Genomic DNA, 12,644 nt, shown 5'->3' with positions numbered 1-12,644 from the left:
AGAGGGGGGGGGGTAGTAGGAGGATGATTTTAGAAGGGGGGATGGGTAAAATAATACAACATCATAAAGCAACAAGTTGCTGGATGTTTATAATCACTAATGTCAGGTTTAGATGTATAGCAAATCTAAAATGCGCGGGGCCTGTCACGCATACCCATGGATTCAGACTAACACACGTGAAAAACGTCATTCAGTCACACAAACTATTTCTGCAAAGGTGATACAGCACCTGTGCTCGAGTGATTGTTTATGTTCTTCTAAGGTGGATGATAGAATAAAAAAAGAAGGAGGGAGAGTACCCAGTCATCCTTAGAAGCAAACTTAAAAAAAATGAAGGTGGAGATTATTCCAAGTGTCAATTGCCGGCTTCAGGAGAGCCGCGTCTGAGCACAGCTCGGCCTGCCGTATTTTCCGGACTATAAGTCGCTGTGCCCAAAAATGCATTATAAACTAGAAAAAAACACAGATAAGTCGCACTGGACTATAAGTTGCATTTTGACGGGAAATTTATTTGACAAAATCTGAGACCAAGATATAATAACTTGCACAAACAATCATAGCAGACTGTTTATCTCATAATTTCACAGTAATTCTTTCTCATACTTATTTATTTATTCCTTTCACGAAGCATCATTGGCCAACTAATACTCTGTTTCCATCCTCTATTTGTAGAAACAGTTGTCATTTCTATTGCATTTCTGAATCTATGGAATCATTGGAAAATGGAATATTATGTTTTTAGCCTTCAAGATCTTACTGTAAAAAAAGGTTTGCTGATTCTCTGAGTCACTTAACATACTCTTAACACTTAACATACCTCATACATCAAATTGACCCAGAAACATCATCTCTGTTCCTCACAAATGAACATAACAGGAGGGTTAACAATGTATTTATTTCAATTTATTTCTAATATAAGTCGCTGCGGAGTATAAGTCGCACCCCTTGCCAAACTATGAAAAAAGGGCGACTTACAGTCCGGAAAATACGGTAGAGGCTGTGGTTATTCCCACATATTTACATGCAGCCAGGATGCAGAATGCAGCGTTTCCCGCATGGATTAAATTTTATGTTCATAGATAGGCTAAATGTTGTTAGTGGGTGTTAGCCTCTCCTAACGCTGGCTTCTTCCAGGTCCGTTCTTCCACAAAAAAATCACTGACCATTGATTAAAACTAAAATGATGAGCGAACAGGCGCTTCATAATATTCATTACAATAATAAAAGCACGTTTGGAAGATCATCTCGTATATTACTGAGCTGCTGCATAAATGTATGTGTCAGCAGTTTGTTTACAACAGGACTCATCTCCTCTTCCGGGATTTTTCAACACCACTGCGCATGCCCAAATGATTTATTCCGACCGAGAGTGTGGCCCATGTGAACGTTTGTTCTAAACGGAAAAAGTTTTTCTGATCCCATGTGCACGGTTGGATTTTAACCCGACCATTGATCCGATCAAGATATTTTGCCCATGTAACCGCGGCTAATGTGTGCTGTGACAAACAGGTAAGCTGAACGGCCATGAAGAAATCAAATGAATCACAGAGAAGAGAATAGGCTTATATTGTCTTTTACTTTGTAATGCTGAACAAATGAGAACAGTTTGGCCATTTGCTTCTTTTGTGGAACTAAACTTCTGCTTTTTCATACATTTTGTAGCAATATTAAACTCCAATCATCCCAAAAAAAAAAAAAAAAAAAAAAAAAGAATAAACAAAAGCATGCAAAGTAGCACCAAAAAAATCTGTGAAACTGCGAGGCCACAGAAGGTGAACCAGATTATTGCGAGGGACCACTGAATATAAAAAAGGAGGGAAAAGGCTAACACTGATTTTTTTTTCAGCGTGGATAACATTGTAAGAGACTCTGCTACATGAACAAGAAACTGCAGCCAAGGCTGACACTGTTATTACACTTCTTAAAACCTCTTGCCTTACAGGGCAGGTTTGGTTCAAACTGTGATTCCAAAACCTTGATTTTTTTATCTCCCATTTCTAACATTTGGCATCTAAAACAAGGATAAATAGGTAAATACGTTTTTTACCAACATGTTATCGTCTTGTTAGAAATTTGAGCTCTATATTGCTAATCCGCTACACCAGTGGCGGCTACTGGTCTTTCAGAAAGGGGAAGCTCATTTTCGGCCTACATAATAAAATTGTCTATTTATTTAAAAGTCTACTAACGTTATATGAATGGATGAATGAAGGAATGAATGAAAGAACAATCTAAAAAAAATATTAAACTCTGTAAAACTGAAACAAGGAATGTGGTCTATAATTGTGTGAGATGTATGATGAAAATCAAGCAATTTTGCCAAGCAAATATCAAAGACTGAACTTGAGAAATCCGCGATGGGACTGAGCGTGGATAGCTTCAGTGATTCCTTATAGTACAGAATCGCTGTCAGTCAAAAGGAGATGCAGTCTTTCGACAGACCCTCCAATCAACACGCAGAAGCTCGGAGTCCGGACCAGCCCACTCCCCTTTCACCCCCAGAGACGCTGAGCGTCCATGGGCGGGACATAATCGCCTAGTTTCGAAGCGATGATAAAAAACGTTCAAAGCAGCCCCATTGAAGTCAATGGATGCTGGGCTTCTATAGAGAAATGCACTGTGACGCTGGGGGAATGTATGAGAAGGAAATTGAGTCAGCCGACCTGCTATATGTAACTGATTCTGAACGAACTCGTCTTTGAGATGAACGTTTTCTAACGCATTTTTAGTCAATAAAATGTGAATACAATAGTACATATTTGACCATTAATTTTGTGACATTATAAAGCCTAGCTTACCTTGCAGTCTTAAAAAATTTCCACTGCGCTACACATCTGTGAATAGACCCTTGCTCTGCACGATTTACTCATTTTTCTAGTTGATTCATTCAAAATAAACTAGAAAATAGCAAATTGTATGAGGTTTGCAGGAAGATAAAACTGTGCAGAATCATGTTCTGAAACACCACAATTTTCAATTACAAACTTTAAAACACGTTTATTCAAACATTAAAACAACATATAAGAAGTTATACAAAGTAAAAGAAAAAAAAAGCATTACCTTTTTCTTGTATTATACTAAGATGCAAAACAAATTACAAAACAAAAAACAATTTTGGTCAAACATTTCTGACGAGTAGAAATTTCCACAAGCCATTTGTGTCTCTTTATTTGAAAGAAGTCCTCGCCTCTCATGTCTTCGGGGTAAATCTGATTAACCCTGCAGACTTTTCAATTTTTTTGAGATGCTAAATGTATTAAAGAAACACAATAAAATACATTAGAAAATGTTTTAAACAAACAAAACTATATATTGTTTCAGAAGATATTTATTGCAAACACTTTTAAAATAAAAAAAGAAAAGAAATCTCACCTCTTTCACAAGTTCCTCTATTTGTGAAGCATTCAGGCTAGATGGCTTGATACCGATGTTCAGCGTCATGATATATTCTGTTAAAAAATAGTTTATGGATGAGTAAAACTTAATTTTTTTATAAAAAATGTCTAACTTTAACACTGAAAAGTTTTTTTCAAAATCAGAAAAAAAAAAAGTTTTTTTTTTACATTTTCAGAACATAAATAGTTCAGACAACGAAAAGATTTTTATTTTCATTTTACAAAAGAATGTTTAACTAAATTTTTATTTAAAAGTCAATAATAAAAAAAGTGATTTTGAAAAGGATTTCATTTTTGTAAAGGCCACTAAATGTTAATTAAAAAAAAAGCTCAACTTACTGTACACTTAGTTTGCAGGTGACGCACAAATCAGTGTAGGAGAAGAGATGCAACAAAAAAAAAATCACAGTTGTTAGTCAATGATAATATGATAAAATGTACTACAAAATACTGGCAAAATATTCTATGTAAATTTTACTGATTATGATGTCATCGTCTTCAGTTGCACCATAATCAGAGTAAGAAGAGTTTAAATAAAAGGTTAAACTCAAAAGGGCAAAAAAAGTATAGAATTTTAGCTATATGTAAACATAAAACTGATTTTCTTTATAATTATATTACCACAGAAGTTGAAGCCCGAACATTTACTGTATAAAATAAGACAAAAATCTCTCATTAAAGATAAGCCCTTCGTAACACAAAAACTGTTATGTAGTAAAACTTTGTAAATGTTGGTCTTCAACTGAGTTGTTTTGGCTTAAGTAGGAATGACCAAAAACTCTATTGAAAAAACAAAGTAATCAAAAAAACAAAAAAGGAAAAAAGAACTCCAGATATGCAATTTTTAGAATTTGAGTCAATCAACATATACAAAAAAAAAATGTGTCTTGAAAATTGTAATATGAAAAAAAAGAGATTTCTTACCAGTTACTGCAGAAAAAATGACTCCAGTGCTTGTGACGTTCTCAAACACAGAGATGAGGGTAAATGTGTATTTTGTTTGAGGATGAAGGTTAGTCACAGTGTAAGATATTGGTCCATATCCTTTTGGTGAAGTAATATTTTCCTGTCTGCCATTGAACTGAAGAACAAAGCTAACATTGTTGTCTACTTTAGCCCACTGCAGATTGATGCTTGTCTCGTTTTGTCCAGTTGATGTGACATTTTCTGCATTTTGGGGAGCTGAAGATAAACAACATCAGGCACAAAACAATGTTAATACTGAATTGTGTGCTTTTTAAATTGACGTTAATTGCTGATATTGGTTTGAAATGGCGTTTATGAATGACATGAGGGTCATATCTTACCAGTTACTGCAGTAAAGATGACTCCAGTGCTTGTGACGTTCTCAAACACAGAGATGAGGGTAAATGTGTATTTTTTTTGAGGATCCAGGTTGGTAACAGTGTAAGATATTGGTCCATTTCCTTTTGATGAAGTAATATTTTCCTGTCTGCCATCAAAGTGCAGAACAAAGCTGACATTGTTGTCTACTTTATCCCACTGCAGATTGATGCTGGTCACATTTTGTCCGGTTGATTTCAAACCGTTTGCATTTTCGGGAGCTGAGGAAAAAACAAAGGCAAGGAACATGACAATTGGAACACTAAATTGTGTGCTTTTTGTTGTGACGTCAATTTGTAAAACTAGGTTTAACTGTCTTTATGAATGACATGACGGACGTAACTTACCAGTTACTGCAGAAGTCAAGGAATAAGAAAATTGTAACACTAAATTGTGTACATTTTGATTTGACGTTAATTTCTAAAACTGGGTTTTAGTAGACATGATGAATGACATGACGGACGTAACTTACCAGTTACTGCAGAAATGTTGACTCCAGTGCTTTTGACATTCTCAAACACAGAGAAGAGGAAAAATGTGTATTTTGTTTGAGGATCCAGGTTGGTCACAGTGTAAGAGATTGTTCCATTTCCATCTGGTGAAGTAATATTTTCCTGTCTGCCATTGAACTGAAGAACAAAGCTAACATTGTTGTCTACTTTATCCCACTGCAGATTGATGCTCGTCTCATTTTGACCGGTTGATTTCAAACTGTTTGCATTTTCGGGAGCTGAGAACAAAGGCAAGGAACAAGACAATGTTTACCCTGAATTGTGTGCTTTTTGATTTGACTTCATTTTGTAAATTTGGGTTTAACTGTCTTTATGAATGACATGACGGACGTAACTTACCAGTTACTGCAGAAATGTTGACTCCAGTGCTTTTGACATTCTCAAACACAGAGAAGAGGAAAAATGTGTATTTTGTTTGAGGATCCAGGTTGGTCACAGTGTAAGAGATTGTTCCATTTCCATCTGGTGAAGTAATATTTTCCTGTCTGCCATTGAACTGAAGAACAAAGCTAACATTGTTGTCTACTTTATCCCACTGCAGATTGATGCTCGTCTCATCTTGGCCGGTTGATTTCAAACCGTTTGCATTTTCGGGAGCTGAGAACAAAGGCAAGGAATAAGAAAATTGTAACACTAAATTGTGTACATTTTGATTTGACGTTAATTTCTAAAACTGGGTTTCAGTAGACATGATGAATGACATGACGGACGTAACTTACCAGTTACTGCAGAAATGTTGACTCCAGTGCTTTTGACATTCTCAAACACAGAGAAGAGGAAAAATGTGTATTTTGTTTGAGGATCCAGGTTGGTCACAGTGTAAGAGATTGTTCCATTTCCATCTGGTGAAGTAATATTTTCCTGTCTGCCATTGAACTGAAGAACAAAGCCAACATTGTTGTCTACTTTATCCCACTGCAGATTGATGCTTGTCTCATTTTGTCCGGTTGATTTCAAACTGTTTGCATTTTCGGGAGCTGAGAAAAAAGGCAAGGAACAAGACAATGTTTACCCTGAATTGTGTGCTTTTTGATTTGACTTCATTTTGTAAATTTGGGTTTAACTGTCTTTATGAATGACATGACGGACGTAACTTACCAGTTACTGCAGAAATGTTGACTCCAGTGCTTTTGACATTCTCAAACACAGAGAAGAGGAAAAATGTGTATTTTGTTTGAGGATCCAGGTTGGTCACAATGTAAGAGATTGTTCCATTTCCATCTGGTGAAGTAATATTTTCCTGTCTGCCATTGAACTGAAGAACAAAGCTAACATTGTTGTCTACTTTATCCCACTGCAGATTAATGCTCGTCTCATTTTGACCAGTTGATTTCAAACTGTTTGCATTTTCGGGAGCTGAGAACAAAAGCAAGGAATAAGAAAATTGTAACACTAAATTGTGTACATTTTGATTTGACGTTAATTTCTAAAACTGGGTTTCAGTAGACATGATGAATGACATGACGGACGTAACTTACCAGTTACTGCAGAAATGTTGACTCCAGTGCTTTTGACATTCTCAAACACAGAGAAGAGGAAAAATGTGTATTTTGTTTGAGGATCCAGGTTGGTCACAATGTAAGAGATTGTTCCATTTCCATCTGGTGAAGTAATATTTTCCTGTCTGCCATTGAACTGAAGAACAAAGCTAACATTGTTGTCTACTTTATCCCACTGCAGATTGATGCTTGTCTCATCTTGGCCGGTTGATTTCAAACCGTTTGCATTTTCGGGAGCTGAGAACAAAGGCAAGGAACAAGACAATGTTTACCCTGAATTGTGTGCTTTTTGATTTGACTTCATTTTGTAAATTTGGGTTTAACTGTCTTTATGAATGACATGACGGACGTAACTTACCAGTTACTGCAGAAATGTTGACTCCAGTGCTTTTGACATTCTCAAACACAGAGAAGAGGAAAAATGTATATTTTGTTTGAGGATCCAGGTTGGTCACAGTGTAAGAGATTGTTCCATTTCCATCTGGTGAAGTAATATTTTCCTGTCTGCCATTGAACTGAAGAACAAAGCTAACATTGTTGTCTACTTTTTCCCACTGCAGATTGATGCTCGTCTCATTTTGACCGGTTGATTTCAAACTGTTTGCATTTTCGGGAGCTGAGAACAAAGGCAAGGAACAAGACAATGTTTGCCCTGAATTGTGTGCTATTTGATTTGACTTCATTTTGTAAATTTGGGTTTAACTGTCTTTATGAATGACATGACGGACGTAACTTACCAGTTACTGCAGAAATGTTGACTCCAGTGCTTTTGACATTCTCAAACACAGAGAAGAGGAAAAATGTATATTTTGTTTGAGGATCCAGGTTGGTCACAGTGTAAGAGATTGTTCCATTTCCATCTGGTGAAGTAATATTTTCCTGTCTGCCATTGAACTGAAGAACAAAGCTAACATTGTTGTCTACTTTATCCCACTGCAGATTAATGCTCGTCTCATTTTGACCAGTTGATTTCAAACTGTTTGCATTTTCGGGAGCTGAGAACAAAAGCAAGGAATAAGAAAATTGTAACACTAAATTGTGTACATTTTGATTTGACGTTAATTTCTAAAACTGGGTTTCAGTAGACATGATGAATGACATGACGGACGTAACTTACCAGTTACTGCAGAAATGTTGACTCCAGTGCTTTTGACATTCTCAAACACAGAGAAGAGGAAAAATGTGTATTTTGTTTGAGGATCCAGGTTGGTCACAATGTAAGAGATTGTTCCATTTCCATCTGGTGAAGTAATATTTTCCTGTCTGCCATTGAACTGAAGAACAAAGCTAACATTGTTGTCTACTTTATCCCACTGCAGATTAATGCTCGTCTCATTTTGACCGGTTGATTTCAAACTGTTTGCATTTTCGGGAGCTGAGAACAAAAGCAAGTAATAAGAAAATTGTAACACTAAATTGTGTACATTTTGATTTGACGTTAATTTCTAAAACTGGGTTTCAGTAGACATGATGAATGACATGACGGACGTAACTTACCAGTTACTGCAGAAATGTTGACTCCAGTGCTTTTGACATTCTCAAACACAGAGAAGAGGAAAAATGTGTATTTTGTTTGAGGATCCAGGTTGGTCACAGTGTAAGAGATTGTTCCATTTCCATCTGGTGAAGTAATATTTTCCTGTCTGCCATTGAACTGAAGAACAAAGCTAACATTGTTGTCTACTTTATCCCACTGCAGATTGATGCTTGTCTCATCTTGGCCGGTTGATTTCAAACCGTTTGCATTTTCGGGAGCTGAGAACAAAGGCAAGGAATAAGAAAATTGTAACACTAAATTGTGTACATTTTGATTTGACGTTAATTTCTAAAACTGGGTTTCAGTAGACATGATGAATGACATGACGGACGTAACTTACCAGTTACTGCAGAAATGTTGACTCCAGTGCTTTTGACATTCTCAAACACAGAGAAGAGGAAAAATGTGTATTTTGTTTGAGGATCCAGGTTGGTCACAGTGTAAGAGATTGTTCCATTTCCATCTGGTGAAGTAATATTTTCCTGTCTGCCATTGAACTGAAGAACAAAGCCAACATTGTTGTCTACTTTATCCCACTGCAGATTGATGCTTGTCTCATTTTGTCCGGTTGATTTCAAACTGTTTGCATTTTCGGGAGCTGAGAAAAAAGGCAAGGAACAAGACAATGTTTACCCTGAATTGTGTGCTTTTTGATTTGACTTCATTTTGTAAATTTGGGTTTAACTGTCTTTATGAATGACATGACGGACGTAACTTACCAGTTACTGCAGAAATGTTGACTCCAGTGCTTTTGACATTCTCAAACACAGAGAAGAGGAAAAATGTGTATTTTGTTTGAGGATCCAGGTTGGTCACAATGTAAGAGATTGTTCCATTTCCATCTGGTGAAGTAATATTTTCCTGTCTGCCATTGAACTGAAGAACAAAGCTAACATTGTTGTCTACTTTATCCCACTGCAGATTAATGCTCGTCTCATTTTGACCAGTTGATTTCAAACTGTTTGCATTTTCGGGAGCTGAGAACAAAGGCAAGGAATAAGAAAATTGTAACACTAAATTGTGTACATTTTGATTTGACGTTAATTTCTAAAACTGGGTTTCAGTAGACATGATGAATGACATGACGGACGTAACTTACCAGTTACTGCAGAAATGTTGACTCCAGTGCTTTTGACATTCTCAAACACAGAGAAGAGGAAAAATGTATATTTTGTTTGAGGATCCAGGTTGGTCACAGTGTAAGAGATTGTTCCATTTCCATCTGGTGAAGTAATATTTTCCTGTCTGCCATTGAACTGAAGAACAAAGCTAACATTGTTGTCTACTTTATCCCACTGCAGATTGATGCTTGTCTCATTTTGTCCGGTTGATTTCAAACTGTTTGCATTTTCGGGAGCTGAGAACAAAGGCAAGTAATAAGAAAATTGTAACACTAAATTGTGTACATTTTGATTTGACGTTAATTTCTAAAACTGGGTTTCAGTAGACATGATGAATGACATGACGGACGTAACTTACCAGTTACTGCAGAAATGTTGACTCCAGTGCTTTTGACATTCTCAAACACAGAGAAGAGGAAAAATGTGTATTTTGTTTGAGGATCCAGGTTGGTCACAGTGTAAGAGATTGTTCCATTTCCATCTGGTGAAGTAATATTTTCCTGTCTGCCATTGAACTGAAGAACAAAGCTAACATTGTTGTCTACTTTATCCCACTGCAGATTGATGCTTGTCTCATCTTGGCCGGTTGATTTCAAACCGTTTGCATTTTCGGGAGCTGAGAACAAAGGCAAGGAATAAGAAAATTGTAACACTAAATTGTGTACATTTTGATTTGACGTTAATTTCTAAAACTGGGTTTCAGTAGACATGATGAATGACATGACGGACGTAACTTACCAGTTACTGCAGAAATGTTGACTCCAGTGCTTTTGACATTCTCAAACACAGAGAAGAGGAAAAATGTGTATTTTGTTTGAGGATCCAGGTTGGTCACAGTGTAAGAGATTGTTCCATTTCCATCTGGTGAAGTAATATTTTCCTGTCTGCCATTGAACTGAAGAACAAAGCTAACATTGTTGTCTACTTTATCCCACTGCAGATTGATGCTTGTCTCATCTTGGCCGGTTGATTTCAAACCGTTTGCATTTTCGGGAGCTGAGAACAAAGGCAAGGAATAAGAAAATTGTAACACTAAATTGTGTACATTTTGATTTGACGTTAATTTCTAAAACTGGGTTTCAGTAGACATGATGAATGACATGACGGACGTAACTTACCAGTTACTGCAGAAATGTTGACTCCAGTGCTTTTGACATTCTCAAACACAGAGAAGAGGAAAAATGTGTATTTTGTTTGAGGATCCAGGTTGGTCACAGTGTAAGAGATTGTTCCATTTCCATCTGGTGAAGTAATATTTTCCTGTCTGCCATTGAACTGAAGAACAAAGCTAACATTGTTGTCTACTTTATCCCACTGCAGATTGATGCTTGTCTCATCTTGGCCGGTTGATTTCAAACCGTTTGCATTTTCGGGAGCTGAGAACAAAGGCAAGGAATAAGAAAATTGTAACACTAAATTGTGTACATTTTGATTTGACGTTAATTTCTAAAACTGGGTTTCAGTAGACATGATGAATGACATGACGGACGTAACTTACCAGTTACTGCAGAAATGTTGACTCCAGTGCTTTTGACATTCTCAAACACAGAGAAGAGGAAAAATGTATATTTTGTTTGAGGATCCAGGTTGGTCACAGTGTAAGAGATTGTTCCATTTCCATCTGGTGAAGTAATATTTTCCTGTCTGCCATTGAACTGAAGAACAAAGCTAACATTGTTGTCTACTTTATCCCACTGCAGATTGATGCTTGTCTCATTTTGTCCGGTTGATTTCAAACTGTTTGCATTTTCGGGAGCTGAGAACAAAGGCAAGGAATAAGAAAATTGTAACACTAAATTGTGTACATTTTGATTTGACGTTAATTTCTAAAACTGGGTTTCAGTAGACATGATGAATGACATGACGGACGTAACTTACCAGTTACTGCAGAAATGTTGACTCCAGTGCTTTTGACATTCTCAAACACAGAGAAGAGGAAAAATGTGTATTTTGTTTGAGGATCCAGGTTGGTCACAATGTAAGAGATTGTTCCATTTCCATCTGGTGAAGTAATATTTTCCTGTCTGCCATTGAACTGAAGAACAAAGCTAACATTGTTGTCTACTTTATCCCACTGCAGATTGATGCTTGTCTCATCTTGGCCGGTTGATTTCAAACCGTTTGCATTTTCGGGAGCTGAGAACAAAGGCAAGGAATAAGAAAATTGTAACACTAAATTGTGTACATTTTGATTTGACGTTAATTTCTAAAACTGGGTTTCAGTAGACATGATGAATGACATGACGGACGTAACTTACCAGTTACTGCAGAAATGTTGACTCCAGTGCTTTTGACATTCTCAAACACAGAGAAGAGGAAAAATGTGTATTTTGTTTGAGGATCCAGGTTGGTCACAGTGTAAGAGATTGTTCCATTTCCATCTGGTGAAGTAATATTTTCCTGTCTGCCATTGAACTGAAGAACAAAGCCAACATTGTTGTCTACTTTATCCCACTGCAGATTGATGCTTGTCTCATTTTGTCCGGTTGATTTCAAACTGTTTGCATTTTCGGGAGCTGAGAAAAAAGGCAAGGAACAAGACAATGTTTACCCTGAATTGTGTGCTTTTTGATTTGACTTCATTTTGTAAATTTGGGTTTAACTGTCTTTATGAATGACATGACGGACGTAACTTACCAGTTACTGCAGAAATGTTGACTCCAGTGCTTTTGACATTCTCAAACACAGAGAAGAGGAAAAATGTGTATTTTGTTTGAGGATCCAGGTTGGTCACAATGTAAGAGATTGTTCCATTTCCATCTGGTGAAGTAATATTTTCCTGTCTGCCATTGAACTGAAGAACAAAGCTAACATTGTTGTCTACTTTATCCCACTGCAGATTAATGCTCGTCTCATTTTGACCAGTTGATTTCAAACTGTTTGCATTTTCGGGAGCTGAGAACAAAGGCAAGGAATAAGAAAATTGTAACACTAAATTGTGTACATTTTGATTTGACGTTAATTTCTAAAACTGGGTTTCAGTAGACATGATGAATGACATGACGGACGTAACTTACCAGTTACTGCAGAAATGTTGACTCCAGTGCTTTTGACATTCTCAAACACAGAGAAGAGGAAAAATGTATATTTTGTTTGAGGATCCAGGTTGGTCACAGTGTAAGAGATTGTTCCATTTCCATCTGGTGAAGTAATATTTTCCTGTCTGCCATTGAACTGAAGAACAAAGCTAACATTGTTGTCTACTTTATCCCACTGCAGATTGATGCTTGTCTCAT

At 36.6% G+C, this 12,644-nt stretch overlaps 1 long non-coding RNA gene across 1 annotated transcript; it reads right to left on the bottom strand.

Moving 5' to 3' along the window:
- Positions 1 to 1,593: 1,593 nt before the first annotated feature.
- On the bottom strand, positions 1,594 to 4,922 carry LOC111949216 (uncharacterized). The gene is made up of 3 exons (XR_002875234.2): positions 3,735 to 4,922; positions 3,373 to 3,449; positions 1,594 to 3,247 (listed from the first exon to the last, which is right to left on the bottom strand). It is a non-coding gene; the product is annotated as an uncharacterized LOC111949216 (long non-coding RNA).
- Positions 4,923 to 12,644: the final 7,722 nt, after the last annotated feature.

Source organism: Oryzias latipes, chromosome 18 (genome assembly GCF_053564925.1).
Source record: "Oryzias latipes strain Hd-rR chromosome 18, Olatipes_Hd-rR_3.1".
In the NCBI taxonomy this organism is placed as follows: Eukaryota; Metazoa; Chordata; class Actinopteri; order Beloniformes; family Adrianichthyidae; genus Oryzias; species Oryzias latipes.
Note: the sequence above shows the minus strand (reverse complement) of the source record. Positions and strands in the feature narration are given on the sequence as shown.